Below are 15,839 nucleotides of genomic sequence, written 5' to 3'. Positions count from 1 at the left end.
AAATGTGCAGCTCCAGCGCACAGAGACCGTGACACTTGGAATAAAAATATGGATAACTTTTGATGCTCCGCTTGTGTAGATTATTTTCCCAAAATATGAGCTTGATCGGGCTTTCGCCCTAGGAGGAGTTTGTTAAAGTGTGAAGCGTAAAAATGTGGTGATTTGAGCGATTCTGCGATTTTCCCATAAGGATAACATGGGATGTTTCTGTCATCGCTACGGTTACGCCGTACAAAATTTGACTTTGGCTCTCATACTTTTATGATCAGGATGGCAAATAAGAATTTTGTGAAAAATATCATGTCATTTGGAATAACTCTATTGTTTATAGGCCACTCTGAAGGCCAAATAGTCAGAATTCTGGGAAACGTTTGCGGCTCCGTCGCACAGAGACCGTAAAAGCTATCCTTAAAATTTGGATAACTTTAGATGCCCCACTTGTCTAGAGGACGTACACCGATTTTGAGGTTGGTGGGCAAAACGCACTAGGAGGAGTTCGTTAAAGTGTAAAACATAAAAATGTGGTAATTTGAGAGATTTTGCTGTTTTCCCATAGGGATAACATGGGAGGTTTCTGTCATCGCTACGACTACGCCTCAAAAATTTAGGCATTTTTGTGATTGGCTTTTGTGATCGGGACGGCAAAATAGAATTTTGGGTAAAGTTTAGACAATTTTGGTAAAACTAATTTTTGACCTTCAATGTTAATTTAAAGGTCACTCTGTAGGGGGCGCTATCGCGGCCATTTCAATTTTGTCAGCCTAAACTGGTCCAAACTAGAAAGTTTAACAACTGATTCAAATTTGGTCATAATGGGACTGGTTTTGATCAAATGGGAGCAATTTTTAGATCTGCAATATTCCAAAATAAGTTGTCCAACTTTGCGGCTGCGCCGCACACAGACCGTAAAAGGTATCTCAAAAAATTGGATAACTTTAGATGCCCCACTTGTCCAGAGGACGTACGCCGATTTTGAAGTCGGTGGGCAAAACGCCCTAGGAGGAGTTCGTCAAAGTTTGACATGAACAAAATGGCTAACACAGCGTGTTTTCATTTTCAAAGGAAGATGGCGGCCGTAGGGTAAGTCTGGGGGCGTGGCCACAATAATATATTTTTTTTGTCCTCACGAGAGGAATGCGTGTCCCGAATTTCGTAGCTTTACGCCAAAGTTGACCTCGGGGCGTCTCCCATAGGCGCAATGTATTTTGACTTTTGTCGGTGGCGCTGTCGCGCCATTTTTTAACAAAAAAAAAAATGGCCCAGAAAAAACTAAATTTTTCGCCGATTCTGAATTTTGGGCAAAGTTTGGTGAGTTTTTGAGCATGTTCAGGGGGTCAAATTAAAGCTCAAAGCGCAGATGAAGAACAAAAAAAAATAATAATAATAATATTTTTAGCAAAAACAATATAGCCGTTTCCACTATAACAACAAATTATACATCGTTTGAAAGCTCTAAGCCTTCCCCATGCCGTCATGGGGTGGAATCATCATTACGAGCGCTTACGCGCTCGTCACTCCCTATTCCGTCGGGATGCCCCGCCCACTCCCCATAGACTTCCATTGATTTGAGCAGATACAAGCATGGCCCATGCCTGCGGCATGGACTCTCGCGTACGGGACGATGCCAGGAGGGTTTTTGGAGGAATGCAGCGCTTCCTTACTATTTCTGTCATAGCAGGAGTAAGTATGCATGATCCATGCCTTCGGCATGGGCTAGTTCACTGTACTTGCCAGGGGCGACGGGGTACCAAACATGCCTTCGGCAGCGTTGCGGGAGCAATAGGCCCTCCGCCCTGCTGGGGCTCGGGCCTAAAAATGCAGTGGCCGTGGGACTTTTTGATCAACAACATAATCATAATCAATGGCCTGAGGTTACATTCTGTTCCCTATTCAAACATATAGAACGTTAAATAATGAAAGCCATTGTTTCACTTCTATCACGTCTCTGTACAGGGGTCAGGTGAGGAATATCAAGACCAGAGCAGGAAACAATCAAAGACAGGGGAAGGTGGTCTTTTGTGTGGCACTAATGAGCCCCCAGCTTGTCCTTAGCAACAGAGGGAGGGGTCAGGGGCCCATTGTCCCCACACTGAACCCCTCCTTTATCCCCTCACCAGTTTCCCGCCACCACAGAACAAAGCCATCTCCAGATGCGTGTGCTGTCAGCAGTTACGACTCGGATAATGGCAATGCAACTCTCACTGAAACCACAATCAACACTGTAATCAAAATGTCAATCTGGTTTTATGTTCAAATGTGAAAGCAACACATATATACAAGTACAGCCTACATTATGGCCACGTTCACACTGAACGTTTTGACACCCAGTTCTGATTTGCTGTTTACATTGCAAATAAAAAGTGACTTAAATCAGTTTCCATGTGAGAACACAACAGTCCTGAAGTGACCTGATGTGGGGAAGAAATAAGACAAAACCAGGAGTTCAGCTGTTACATCATGAGACCGACTATAATGAGGAAGTATCATTTAGTCAGCACCATTCAAGTCAACGTTAGCTTTTGTCTAATACAGGCAAAGTTCATCATTTTACAGAAACAAGTTTGTTTTTTTGCACTTTCCAGCTTTGCTGCTGTTTTCTTTTCCAACACCTAAAAATGTGGCACCTGAAGCATTTCAACAAACAAGTCAGATGTGACCCCCTGGTCAGACTGCAGTCACTTTGCAAAAGATCAGATTCTAATCAGCTTAAGTACCTCATGTGAAAGTGGACTTGGCCACGTTTGAAAAAGCTTTGCCCTGCAGCATGAACGTTAGAAACAGGTGTGAATGTCCCACAGGGATGCTATTGTCAGCTGTTCAGCCAAAAACAAAGCCACCATTCTGCTCGTCTTCTTCTTTAAACTGCGGGGCCAGACAGTCACAAACTGCCCAAAGTGACATTAAACATATAGAAACATTAAACATATAGATGTACACGTGTTATAGCCGAGCATTGTTAGAATAAAGCGCCATGTCAACAACGCCTTACAGGAACTACGTTGACTCATTCAAACGCTGATTCTCTGGAGCCATTCTCCACGTGCTCAGCAGAGTCAGATCATAATTGTAAAAGCACACTTCCTCTGGACTCATCAGTGACACAGACACTTGATGGTCCGTGTCCTCAGTCTCATGATGAAGCGCCCACCACTCATTACGCCTCACACGTGCCTCTCGCGCGCGCAGTCATGTGCTTTACAATCTGCTCTTCACTCTCTCCCGGACCAAAAGCAACAGCACAAAGATTATAACTATGATTAATAAAACGATGCTTTCACTTGTGACGTGAGCGGGCGCGCGCCGTGGATCCGTGCGTGAAATGTAAATGACGGAGACGCAATGAATGGAACAAGGCACTACCACCAAAGCTTCTAGTGCCACATATACCAGTCTGTGCCACATATACCAGTCTGTGCCACATATACCAGTCTGTGCCACGCGTGAATAGAACAGATCCATGATGCCACGCGCGCTGGACGTCCGCACAAAACCACGCGTGCGTTTGGCGCAAAATTTAGGGCAATCACCAGAATAACCGCACCGGCGTTTCGGGTTCTCATCATAACGCACGATTCAAACTGAAATGATGAATAGCCTACTTGGTAATGTTAAAAAAAAGAAATAAAAAACACATAGTCCATTCACGATATGTGGATTCAATAAACGTGCGATACCGAAGCGCGCGCGCCTTTACGCTTCTCGCCGCGTCTCCGGGCAGGACTAACACAGCCAAACACGAAACGGGGCGATCGAGCTGTTGAAAGTGCAGTTAAAACGCGTCAACTGGATGTGATGCGTGCGGGGGTCTTACCTGGTCACGGGAGCTTTGTTGTGACTGAGTGAGAAGCGTGTCAGAGCCGAGGACCGAGGACCGAGGAGGAGGAGCAGCTCCAGAGGACGTCACATGATCGCAGTTAGATTTGGTTATTGTTGTTGGCCTTTTTAGTCTTTAAAGTTGAACATATTGTTGGAAATGAGTTTGTTAACTGAAAGTTTTGATTCATTAGGCCCGAGCGCCACAAGCTGGCGAGAGGCCTATTAATCTCGTAAGGCCGTGCGAAGCACGGCTGCGAAAGTGCGCACGTAGTGCGCACGAAATCGAGCGCGAAGCGCTCGCCCACTTCCAAATACTCACTAACGCACTCCTTCACTCATGCACGCCCCGTGCATACTAATTAGTAGTAGGAAAATGGAACATTACCGTTGTAAACGGGCGAAGCCCGTGCAAAAGTGCGCACTAAACGAGCACTTTACATTGAGATGACGACCGCGAAGCAGTCGTCATCCCCATATAAAGCACTCATTTGCGCTAAGTAGCTCACGAATACGTTCCCCATCTCTTGCATGTTCCGTGCATATAAGCATGTAATGCAAAAATTGAACATTATTACTGTATAGAGGGCCAAAAACACAAAGTGGGCGGAGCCCACTCAAAATTAACGAAAGTACCCGTCAGTGACCAGGGACCCACACCATGAGGTAGGAAAGCGCGAGCGCTTTCCGAAAATGTATAGTTTATGATATTTGAAAAATGGGAAACATTGTTTTCGCATTGGAATATTATTCTCTTCTTCTTCTTCTTCTTCTTCTTCTCGGGACCAACCCCCCTATTTTTCACCCAGTGAACATTGACGAAAAGTCACAAAAATGTTCACACCTCTAAAAATCGTGCCTCTCTACATTCTGGCTATTTCCCTTTTCTAAAATAAAAAAAATTGGCGCGTCAGCGCCCCCAAATGTACCAAAAATGCATTGAGAGATGGGAAATGACCCAAAAAAAATCTGATCGTAGAATCATGAAATTTGGCGCAGAGGTAGATGGTGACAAGAGAAGTAAAAAATATTATTACGGCAACGCCGTCCGCCCAACCAAATGTCGGCCATATTGCATCAAAAATGGCTAAACATGACTTCGGAGTTTTTCCAAACGTCGTACTTTTACGAACTCCTCCCAGGGCGTTGGCCCTAAAAAGCTGAAATTTTGTGAAAATGGTACTGAGGAGTGGGACATCAAAAGTTATCCAAATTACATTGATACCTGTCACGGTCTCTGTGCGGCGAAGCCGCAAACTGTAGCAAGAATTTCAGAAATCTCCCAAATTTAACATTTCTGTCGTTTGCGCAGATAAAGTCCGAATTGTGTCAAATTAGAATCAGTTGTTAAACTCTTTGCCCTAAATTTATTTCACCTAAGTGAAATAAATTAATTTGGAGCCACAGCGCCCCCTACAGATTTTATATGGAGGTTAAATATTTAGTTTTGCAAAATTATATGAAATTTGACACACAACTCAATTTTGGCATCCCCATCAAAAAAGTCAATGAGACCCATGTCATAATTGTTATGGCGTTGCCGTAACGATGACCGAAACCTTCCATGTTATTCCAATGGGGAAATCGCCAGAACATGTTTACACTTTAGACTTTCACAAACTCCTCCCAGGGCGTCAGCCCTATTAACCTGAAATTTGGTGAGACTCATCTTCAGGGGTGGACCATCAAAAGTTATCCACATTTTTATTCAAAGAGTCACGGTGTCTGTGCGGCAAAGCCGCACATTTTGCCAAGAATTCAAAATAAAATTGCTTTTTGATGGTAAAACAAAGGGGAGAAGATGTGACAGCGTCACAGATTCAGCAGTAGGCGTAATAAAAGGACAATTGGGGCGCGTTAGCGCCCCCTCCTCTTGCGGCGTGGCGGCGGCGTGGCGGCGGCGTGGCAAGGGCCGATCATTGCCGCTTGCGGCTATATTTTTTGTTGTTTTTGTAAGGCAGATTTCACTCTGGGCCCTGCGCGATGAGCCATGACAGGAAGAGGCTCATTATTGTGGTGGTGGTGATGACATGAAATTAGCGTCTGTAAAACGAGGGTAGAAGCCTTGTGTCTTCACTACGGAAACACTGAACTGCCAACATGAAGTCAAAGGAGTGAGCTTCAATCATATCTGCTAAAATGTGTGAGCCTAGACCCAATGTTCTGTTTGATTTTAATGTGACAGGCAAAGGGAATTTGAATTAATGGATACACTTACAGAAAAAGATTGTTAAACATCTACTGAAGTCAAAGCTTTAGGTCTAATGTACACATGAATTAAATGGACAGGAGCAGTAGGCATAGAAAGACCGTTTCACACACCAAAAATGTCCTATTTAAGTCGTTTTATTTGCATTATTTTCCTGTCCCGCTCCACTGAAGGTCATCGAGACGTGCACACACAGACAAGGACAAAGTGAGTATGTGCCTGAGGGAGGGAGTAATTATTGGCCTGGCCACATGTTTTTTTTTTATCCAATGACTAATGCATCCACTTTCAGTCCAAGATCAAAATGATCACAGAAACCTTTACAACTGAACATGTTTTTGGAAAGGCTGAAAAGTGACACCAATGTGCTCCATTGTAACGTGGGCCGGCCTACACCACTATGTTACTGTCTGTGTTTATAGTTGTTTTTGTGGCTTAGGAGTCTAGCCAGTGTCCATACTGTTTACGGCACCGCTTCTGCCGACCTACGTGCGCACCCAGCCCCTGTCCCGGCTCTAAAAAAAGCCCTCTGTGGTTTTGGAGCGGTCCCATTAGTGCAGGAGCAACAGTCTGCTTCCTCTGCGTGCCAACACTGAGCCCACAAGGAGGAGCTGAGTCAAGGAAGTTGTTGTGTCTCTGCTGCAGATGTGTACGCTGAACCACAGGGCACATTTTGGAGAAAGTTGTCATGTATTTTAAAGGTGCACTAGCTTTTCTGCCTCTAGCTTGTCTCCACAGACGTTTTCCTGTGCCTTGAAGGTTCACAGTTCGGTATTGAACTGATGGTGACGCTGCCAGCCCAAGTAAAAGGTCTGATCCGTGGAGAGGCGAGCCCAGTCCCGGTAAGAGTGTACAATTTTGATCAATAAAAGCACATGTAAATTTAGTAAACAGATTTAATGTCATTGTGTGGAACATTCAAGCAATAACATCCCAAGCACAATCTACCAGTAAAGTTACATAGAGCCTCTTTAAAATGAGTTTGTATCTCAGAAGGCTCAGGCGGCATCAAGAGTTAACCAGAGTGTTTAGGTGGGATATGCAAGACAATGGATGGTGACAGACAAACTTTCACCTTTATTGATTTTGTTCACCAGGGTTGTGCAATTAAATTAATTTTAATCAAATTGTGATTCAATCATAGCAAATTGCCAATAATCAGGTCAGCTTAATGGAGAGGTTGACAGCTTTCCCGTTCGTAAAAGCATGTGGTTTGGAGCAGAGAGAGTTCAGACTCTGGAGGGAAAAGATGACTTTGAGATTACCAAAGCTTCACATGTAGCACAACTGTCAACGTTCAAAATGAAACTGTGTCAACTGCAGCCTGGCAGGTGCAGAAGAACTGCTGCAAGCGATACACTGATGTATTCAACTCATTGCAGGATTTGGAAATTGAAGCTGCTTGAGGTACGCCAGCAGGCAGCGTGGACATAATATCTCCATATGTTTTATGTCATTATCTTTGTGGCAATATTCAGGTGATATTAGGCAACAGAAATCCATTAGAAATGTGCACAAGAGCAGAAATATGTTCTTTTTTTTACCTTTAATCAGCTCTTTTTACCAGTTATAATATATATTAACAATAACAACAATAACAAATATTCAGATCATTTTCAGTTTACTTCATGTTAAACCAATGGAGATACTATACTCTATAGAATTAATTTAAACACATCAAGTATTCTGTCATATTGTTTTTTGCTAAAAGCATAATTTTCCGATAATGTAAAGTTTTTGATGTTATAATTGCATTGCTCCTAAACAACAATTGCAATTTAACATTATATATCATCAGTTCTTTATGAGCATTGTGGTCATTATGACAACGCCCTGAAGTCATCAAACTGACGTGAGCTGGGTTGTTTGCACACTGCTTAAAGAGGAGGATACAAGTGTAAATATAACTAGTAACAATAACATTCAAACCAAACTCAGTTTGACCGGAACTTTCACACCTGTTTGTTGTGTCAACACTTATTTGGGAACATCCTGTGGACTTTGAATAGAGGTTGGAATTGGAGCTAAGGCACAAACTGAGACAGAAGCAGAGGAGCCACTATCACTTTGACTTCAATCCTATTCGGTTGCACTGCGGTTCAGGAATTTAACATTTTTGGGGGGATTAAGGCTTAAGGAATGAGCTGACAGAGACCCCACAACGGGAGCTCTCAGAGGCACTGATCCTCACATTTACCTATTGTGGACTAAAGGGTCTGGCAAAGGTCACATGGAACTGAAAGGTCTGTGTCACGTTGAGTGGTCCACAAACCCACCACTGCTCTGGCCATAATTCCATGTTGCAGACGCAACTATGTTTATTACAGGATTCATCTGGAAGCATTCTACTCCACATGTGGGAAAGAGGCCAAACTGAACCTTAATGATTGCAACACTTCATTTATCCAAATCATATTATGTAATTTACATATACAAGACTTTCAAATAAAGGAAAGCAGACTTTAGATAAATTTAAACCTTTTAAATAAACTGATGACTTAAAGAAAACTATTCATCTATGTGTGAAGAACTGCTGAATTATCAGATAATACTTTAACATCTGATAATAACACAACATATTATATGAAAATCTTCAGGACCAAGAACAATTGAGAAATGATTTAACTCTGTAAACAAGACACACGGGGCAAGAGACAATAGCTTTGAATAATATGCTAAAAACTGCATTTTTAGTTATTATTCTTAATTCTCACTGCCAAACCTTAAGAGAGCAGCATCAATGCAAACAGCTGAGGTTGCAACATTTTTTTATTACAAAGATCCAGAGAGTTGTGGAACTATAAAGTCAAATGGACCTAAGTTTATTGGGTGCTATGAGGAATGGGCTGCAAGTGAAGACACAGGACGATCCTCGACCAGTGCAGAATGCCGTACAGATGCTGATAATGTTGCCGAGGGCTTCCGTCAGCTGTGTGCTCATCGTGTTTTCATCGACACAGCTACATCCCCCACACACCTGTCAGACCAAAGACTTCTAGGAAAATAGCTTTGCTCCTTTGCACCATATTCTACATATTCCATTGATCTAAACCCAAAGTTAAACTTAAACTTTTCAGCTTTCCAGGTACCACCAGATCTAAAACGGGTCTGTAACAGTCCCAGGCCTACACTAGAGCCAACTACAACATGACTACAGTGGTTCTAAACAAGAATTTACTCAAAAGAGGACTCAAATTACAATATACATTTGACTTACAGGACCTCATGTACCACCTGAACGCACCAACAACCAGTGATAAAGGACCCACCGTTTGAGAAACTCTGATCTAAACCCATTTGTGAGTAGACAGCAAGGGCTTTTTACAAAATGCTCCAAATCCAAGTCTGAGTTAAGTGGGTTACCGTTTTAACACTCAAAATGGCCAAACACTATTGAGTTGTGAATGACCCGCTGATTGATGCAGTTACATAAGCACACAACCAATGGATTCTATTTGGCACATTCTGATATTGATTAGGCCGTCATTACTTTCAAAATAAAAAAGTATTTCATGTTAAGCTGTGGGAGCTGCGAGCGTGCTCCTCCACACAGGACATGCCATGACCTTTTCACACACTGCTGTCACATGCTGCAGGCTGCTCCAGCGCTCACACATGTTACCATTGTACATGCCTGTTTCCTTTTGCACATGTTCAAATTCTTCAGAAGCAGCAAGAATTCCCTGTTGACTTAACCATCTGCTCAAATGTGTCTGGTGTATATTTTGCTGTCTGTCCGGGTTCAAATAAACTGGGAGCACGTCTTTGCACGCCTCGACATAAGTGACAGGATTCTCTTCTTCTTGGTCTCTTATCACACAGCGTCAGCCATCCTGTTGGCCCCAGCGCACATGGGAAATGATCACACCGAGGTGGTCAGGGCAGGGCATGGTTCAGATGGAGTTTTTATGGTGATGTTTTGTTAATTAAACATCTCATCAGCCCGTTTGAAAAGCATTACACAGTTGTTATGTCGACACCAGCTCATGCTCATGCAATGGGACAATGTGTACCCCGTTTGACCTGTTTACCATGTGATGAGAGAGGCATCTGTTCAAGCCATTACATTTCAGCAAACACATGCCCAGTGCTTTCCAACTTACAAATAGTAAGTACGAAAAAGCATTAAACTCATTTGATTTGTGTCAGTGAGTTGTGGGCAATGCCAATGTAAGCAGTAATAATAAGGTTTTTGGGTGAGGTTTTTCTACCAAATGGCTTCTGAGAAAAAAATACTGTTAACTTTAGTTATTTGTGGTCCTGATTTGTGCTCAATTGAGTTTGGAGAATTGGTTTGCTCCAGAGTCCAGGTTTTGACCCGGATTTGGTCCCACTTCAGTGGCGCTGTGGCTGTGTTGGTGAACGCACCCCGTTTGCTGGAGAAATCAAATCACTTGCCTCCATTTTACATTTGTCTTTACTATCTCTGCTCTCCAAATGTTTTACTTCCTGCCTTTACGTACTATGACCTTTTTGCTATTTGTCTTATTGATTTATTGGGACCAATTACTGCTTCATTATCTTATCTTAATGACATAGAATCACCATTAGGTTCAAGACTCTTCATAAAGTTTGCTATAATGTGTAATTTGTCTCTGAGCTTGCTAATAGTGTTATGTGTCTCAAGCCTTTAATTGTTCCCACAATTGATGACCAGTTTATTGTTGCACATATTCATTAAACTCAAAGAAGCTGCGGTGGTCCATATCAATCATTACAAATAAAAAGACACAGCATTTACAACGTGTCTCAACCCTCACGTCACCTAATCAAGCTTCAGTAAGTTGTTCAAAAATAATGTAATAAACTGTCAATAGACAAGATTACACTCTGAAGTATGAAGTATTTTTTACGCCTTTGCATTTCTAGCAGCTAAATGTAAAGGTGTCAGAATAGAACTTCATAAACGGTCAGCACAACAGAATATGTAGTATGTAGTATGTAGTTCATACTGGTACATACTATGGAGCTCCTCTGTGCTTTGCTTTTTACTTAAACTCTGGAGGTGTGAGTGCTTTGTCTGTTGGTTTATTTGGGGTTTCTTAGAGAAGCTTATTAGTTTAACTTTGACCAAAAGGGAAGAGAAAACAGCATTCTTCTCAAAGCGTGAGTATTTATTCTGTGTGTGGTCCTAGCTGGGGCTTTACTAACAAGAACATCCAACGCAAACTAATGTCATGTAGGTTCAAATGCGATGTTCCTTTCATTTTTTCTGTTTGCTGTGCCAATGTGAAAGCATTTTTGGGAGGATCTGGAAACTGAACTTGACTTGCACGCTTCATAAATCTCAGCAATATTGAAAGAATGTAGTGATAAGATGAATGCAACGAGCTCTCAAAACGAATTGACAAAATAGAATGATGTGATGTTGCACCACCAGCTGAAGGTGCTGCAGATGCTTTGGCAGAGGCGTCTTGTTCTCCATTACATTTGTCTGAGATGCTTGAAGTTGAAATTGTACTTGTTTTAATCGTGCCACGACAAGGAAATACCCTCAGTAACAAGTGATCTTTTTACGTTTCAGTTTTTGAGGCCAGTCTCCACATCGTGACCACATGTTTCCATTTCCAAAGGGAGTATCCCCCACTATAATTGAACTCTTATGTAATCCCCAGTTCACGGCTTCAACTACCCAAACAATATGACACGGCCGCTTTGTTTTTTATTAAATGAACTGCATGGACCAGGTTATGAATACAGTTGATAAGTAGAGTAATGTATATAGACCTGACTTAGACCAATAGGGCTTGTTATGTAAGAGTCATTAAAGCAAATTCCAATTCAAAATCCTGAAAACAAATATTTCAACCCATTTTTTGCCACATAATCATTTATTGATCAATGACTTGACTCTATTGTATGCTATATTGACAATTTAAACCCGACACAACACAACAACTGCATAAGCGCCTGGGCTGTCTCTAAAGATACAACTCCAATAATAGACACCTATTTGTCCAAGGACACTGGGTCAGAACACTGCAGTGGCTCAGACGGCTCACATAACCACTGAAACCTGTAGTATTTACACAATCCTTCCAGTCACCTGGAAGCCCCAGGTAACAGCATGTCTAAACATGCTAATAATGTTATGTAACTATGTTGAACTATCATTAAAACATATCAGTTTCATGGCACAACGTATTTCTGTGGGTGAACCGGGGTCTGCAAAGCACAACACAGAGCTGTGTTTAACCTTTTGAAGGAGAACTGTGTGAATGTAACGGATTCTTGGTCTACATTCTACATTGTGGCGAGCCAAATGGACATGATGTTTCAAGTGTATGAAATTGTAAAGTCCACGTGATGCACTTTAGTACATGTTTGCACAAAAGGAAAAGGGAAAAGATTGTTCAGCTGATCACAAAGCTGCTGCACAGCAAAGGAATTACACAACAAATCTAACAACACAACTCTGCTTATACAGTGGATGTATAAAGTCTACACACCTCTGTTAAAATGAGAGAGGACTCTTCTTTGCAGAAACACTCCAAATGAGTCATACTGTGAGGGCACTTCCTGTGCACAGCCCTCTTCAGATCACCCACAGACTGTCAATCGGATTCAGGTCTGGGCTCTGGTTGGGCCATTCTAAAACTTTCATCTTCTTCTGCTGAAGCCATTCTTTTATTGATTTGGATGTATGCTGTGGCTCATTGTGGTGCTGAAAGAAGCTAGCAGAAGCCTGAAGGTTTTGTGCCAACATGAACTAGCATTTGGAACAGTTCATAATTCCCTCCACCTTGACTAAGGCCCCAGCCCCAGAGCATGATGCTGCCTCCACGAGCTTCACTGAGGCTGTGGTGTTCTTTTGGTCATGTGTTGTTTTTGTGCCAAACATAGCTTCTGCAGTTAGGGCCAAATAGTTCAACTTTGGTTTCATCAGACCACAACACATTTTCCTCCCCTGCTTTTGGAAAACTTCAAATGTGTTTAAATTTAGCCTGGCTCAGAAATCTTTCTTTGTAAGAAAAGGCTTTGGTCACCACAGCCCAGACACATGAAGAACAGGGAGAATGTCATCACATGTACTACACAGTTCGGACCAATACTTGCCAGAACCTCCTGCAGCTCTTTTAATGTTGCTGTGGCCTCTTGGCAGCGTCCTTGACCACTTTTCTTTTCATCTTTTCATCAATTTTGGAGTCAGTTCTTAGTAATGTCAATGTCGTGCAGTATTTTCTCCACTTGACGATGACTGTGTTCAGTGGTGTATTTAAAGAGTTTGAATGTGATTGTTTGAACACAACCACATCCCCAGTTATAATAGGGTGTGCACACTTACGTATATTAGTTTTTATTTTTACTCCCCCCTCCCTAGAGTATTTTTTATTTATTTCAGCTGAATAATGCAGGTTATTAGTCACATTAAAGCTGGTAAAACTTCTGAAATTATTTATCTTGGTCTCATTTTGTTTCACATTCCAAAACCTGGTGTGTAGACGTTTTATATCCACTGTAAATGTGTTCAAAAAGTCGCCATCGCCTGAAGACTTAGTAGTGCAGCAGACACAAATGTTCAAACCCAAACCTCAACCTAAAAAATGTTCTGCAGGTGCAAACCGAAAGTCTTATCACTGTGAGAAACGGGAGAAGCTCGTACACCTCGTGCCAGTGATGTCTCATAAACACACCGCCACAAACAACATGTATCAAGCCCCCAGAGGACCACCGGGGACACCAGGGAGTGTCCACTGCACACACACACACACTAACACACACACACACACACACACACTAACACACACACACACTAACACACACACACACACACACACACTAACACACACTCACACACACACACACACACACACACACACACACTAACACACACACTAACACACACACTAACACACACACACACACACACACACACACACACACACTCACACACTCACACACTCACACACACACACACACACAGGTCCCTCCGCTGGACCATGCCCCCTGCTGTGACAAGCCTCGGCCTGGACTGGTCACAACCTTTGACCCCTGCAAAGTCCAGACCAGCAGCTATGACAACATTGCATTACATTTGCTGCAAACTTCCAGATAAAAGTGATGAAAAGTACAAATTATACTATAAATCCTCTATTCAAATGTTTGGTGCAGCAGGGGTCATAGGGCTTTTAGCAGAGCACAGCCTAGAAGCCCCTTCATAGTTTGATCATGACAATAACAGACCTATTTGTTCATTTGGCCAATTGAACTTGATCAAAATTAAATTAAGAAGAGGTCTAAACTTGTTCCACATTGTATCACTAACGCTCCAAACAGTCTGGACCCACTTAAGCCGCTTTAAAAGCCTAAACATGTGAGAGCTGCTCTAATATTTACCTGCCTGTGACGCTCCCTCTCTCTCTATCTATTTTCTCTCTCTTTCTTTCTTTCTCTCTCTCTCTCTATTTTCTCTCACTCTCTCTTTCCCTCTCTCTCCTTTCTTTCCCTCTCTCTTTCTTTCTTTCCCTCTCTCTCTATCTTTATTTCTTTCTCTCTCTCTCTCTCCCTCTCTCTCTTTCTTTCCCTTTCTCTCTATTTTCTCTCTCTCTCTTTCTCTGTCTATCTATCTTTCTCTCTCTCTCTCTCTATCTATTTTCTCTCACTCTCTCTTTCCCTCTCTCTCTTTCTTTCCCTCTCTCTATTTTCTCTCACTCTCTCTTTCTTTCTTTCCCTCTCTCTCTCTATCTTTATTTCTTTCTCTCTCTCTCCCTCTCTCTCTTTCTTTTCCTTTCTCTCTATTTTCTCTCTCTCTCTTTCTCTGTCTATCTATCTTTCTCTCTCTCTTTCTCTATCTATTTTCTCTCTCTCTCTCTTTCTCTGTCTATCTATCTTTCTCTCTCTCTCTCTCTATCTATTTTCTCTCACTCTCTCTTTCCCTCTCTCTCTTTCTTTCTCTCTCTCTCTCTATTTTCTCTCTCTCTCTTTCTCTGTCTATATATCTTTATTTCTTTCTCTCTCTTTCTCTCTCACTTGCTCCCTCCTCTCTCTCCCCCCCTCTCTCTCTACACACCACGTTGACCCTTTGACCTTGGCACCGTGCACCTGCCCTTCACCCTTCACCCTTGCCTCCTCCTCCTCGTCAGTAGCAGCAGCACGAGGCCAGTCTGATGAATGTCGCTCGTGTTTTAATCATACAAACCGCGCGCCCCAGAGCCGTCGTCACGCTCCTGCCGCTCCTCCGCAGACCCCAGTATTTTGGGCAGGCTGTGTCAGCACTTGTCAGCCATTCACCACATCAGTGCCCAGTCCAGACGAGTGGCACCTACCTTCACGTACCCGGTGTGTGCCCGCACATGAGAGCCGCACGTCGGTTGGTCGGTTGGTTGTGTCGTTTTAAGCGCACTTCATGCAGTCCTCAGATTTTTTGCCTGGTTTCATTCAGCAGCAACTTCTGAGGCTGTAAACGTCTCACTGCAGTTGGCACAGAGGCTGGCAGCAGCAGGACGGGGAGGGAGTCTCACGGATCCCGACAAATGGCACATGCTCTGTAACTTAAGAGCCAACCCAAGTCTCAAATCAGCCAAACACCGTGCAGCAGCGCAGTGACCTCCATTGTGGCTTGTGTGTTATTTGCAGATTACATTTGCATGTGTTATTTGCATTACATTTAGCTATGAAATTGAAATGCCACTTTGGGTCTTTCTCTCTCAACGTGTAGACCATAACATCTGTGATATGTATTTATCTTTATAAAGAAGTTTAAAATGCTTTTACTTGATAAAATAACTTCTCAGAGCTGTGACAATAGACTCTAGCCCACAACAGCAGCTTGTGTCATTACTTCAAACATTTTGTAGACTATATTTAGCCTTTATGA

General features: G+C 42.6%; 1 protein-coding gene across 3 annotated transcripts in view; it reads right to left on the bottom strand.

The window, feature by feature from the left end:
• LOC140351640 (equilibrative nucleoside transporter 1-like) overlaps positions 1 to 15,422 on the bottom strand; it is a 36,020-nt gene extending 20,598 nt beyond the window's left edge. Inside the window, exon 1 of one of the 3 annotated variants that reach the window (XM_072437560.1) lies at positions 15,289 to 15,422. The gene's annotated coding sequence lies outside the window, so the exon portion shown is untranslated. Of the gene's footprint in view, positions 1 to 3,811; positions 3,854 to 15,288 lie in introns of those variants that run through there. The other 2 variants (XM_072437558.1, XM_072437559.1) reach the window with 2 other exon arrangements.
• Positions 15,423 to 15,839: the final 417 nt, after the last annotated feature.

This window comes from Eucyclogobius newberryi, unplaced genomic scaffold (genome assembly GCF_026437365.1).
Source record: "Eucyclogobius newberryi isolate DKJ021-1_F unplaced genomic scaffold, fEucNew1.0.hap1 SCAF_8, whole genome shotgun sequence".
In the NCBI taxonomy this organism is placed as follows: domain Eukaryota; kingdom Metazoa; phylum Chordata; class Actinopteri; order Gobiiformes; family Gobiidae; genus Eucyclogobius; species Eucyclogobius newberryi.
This window is presented reverse-complemented; position numbering and strand designations above follow the sequence as displayed.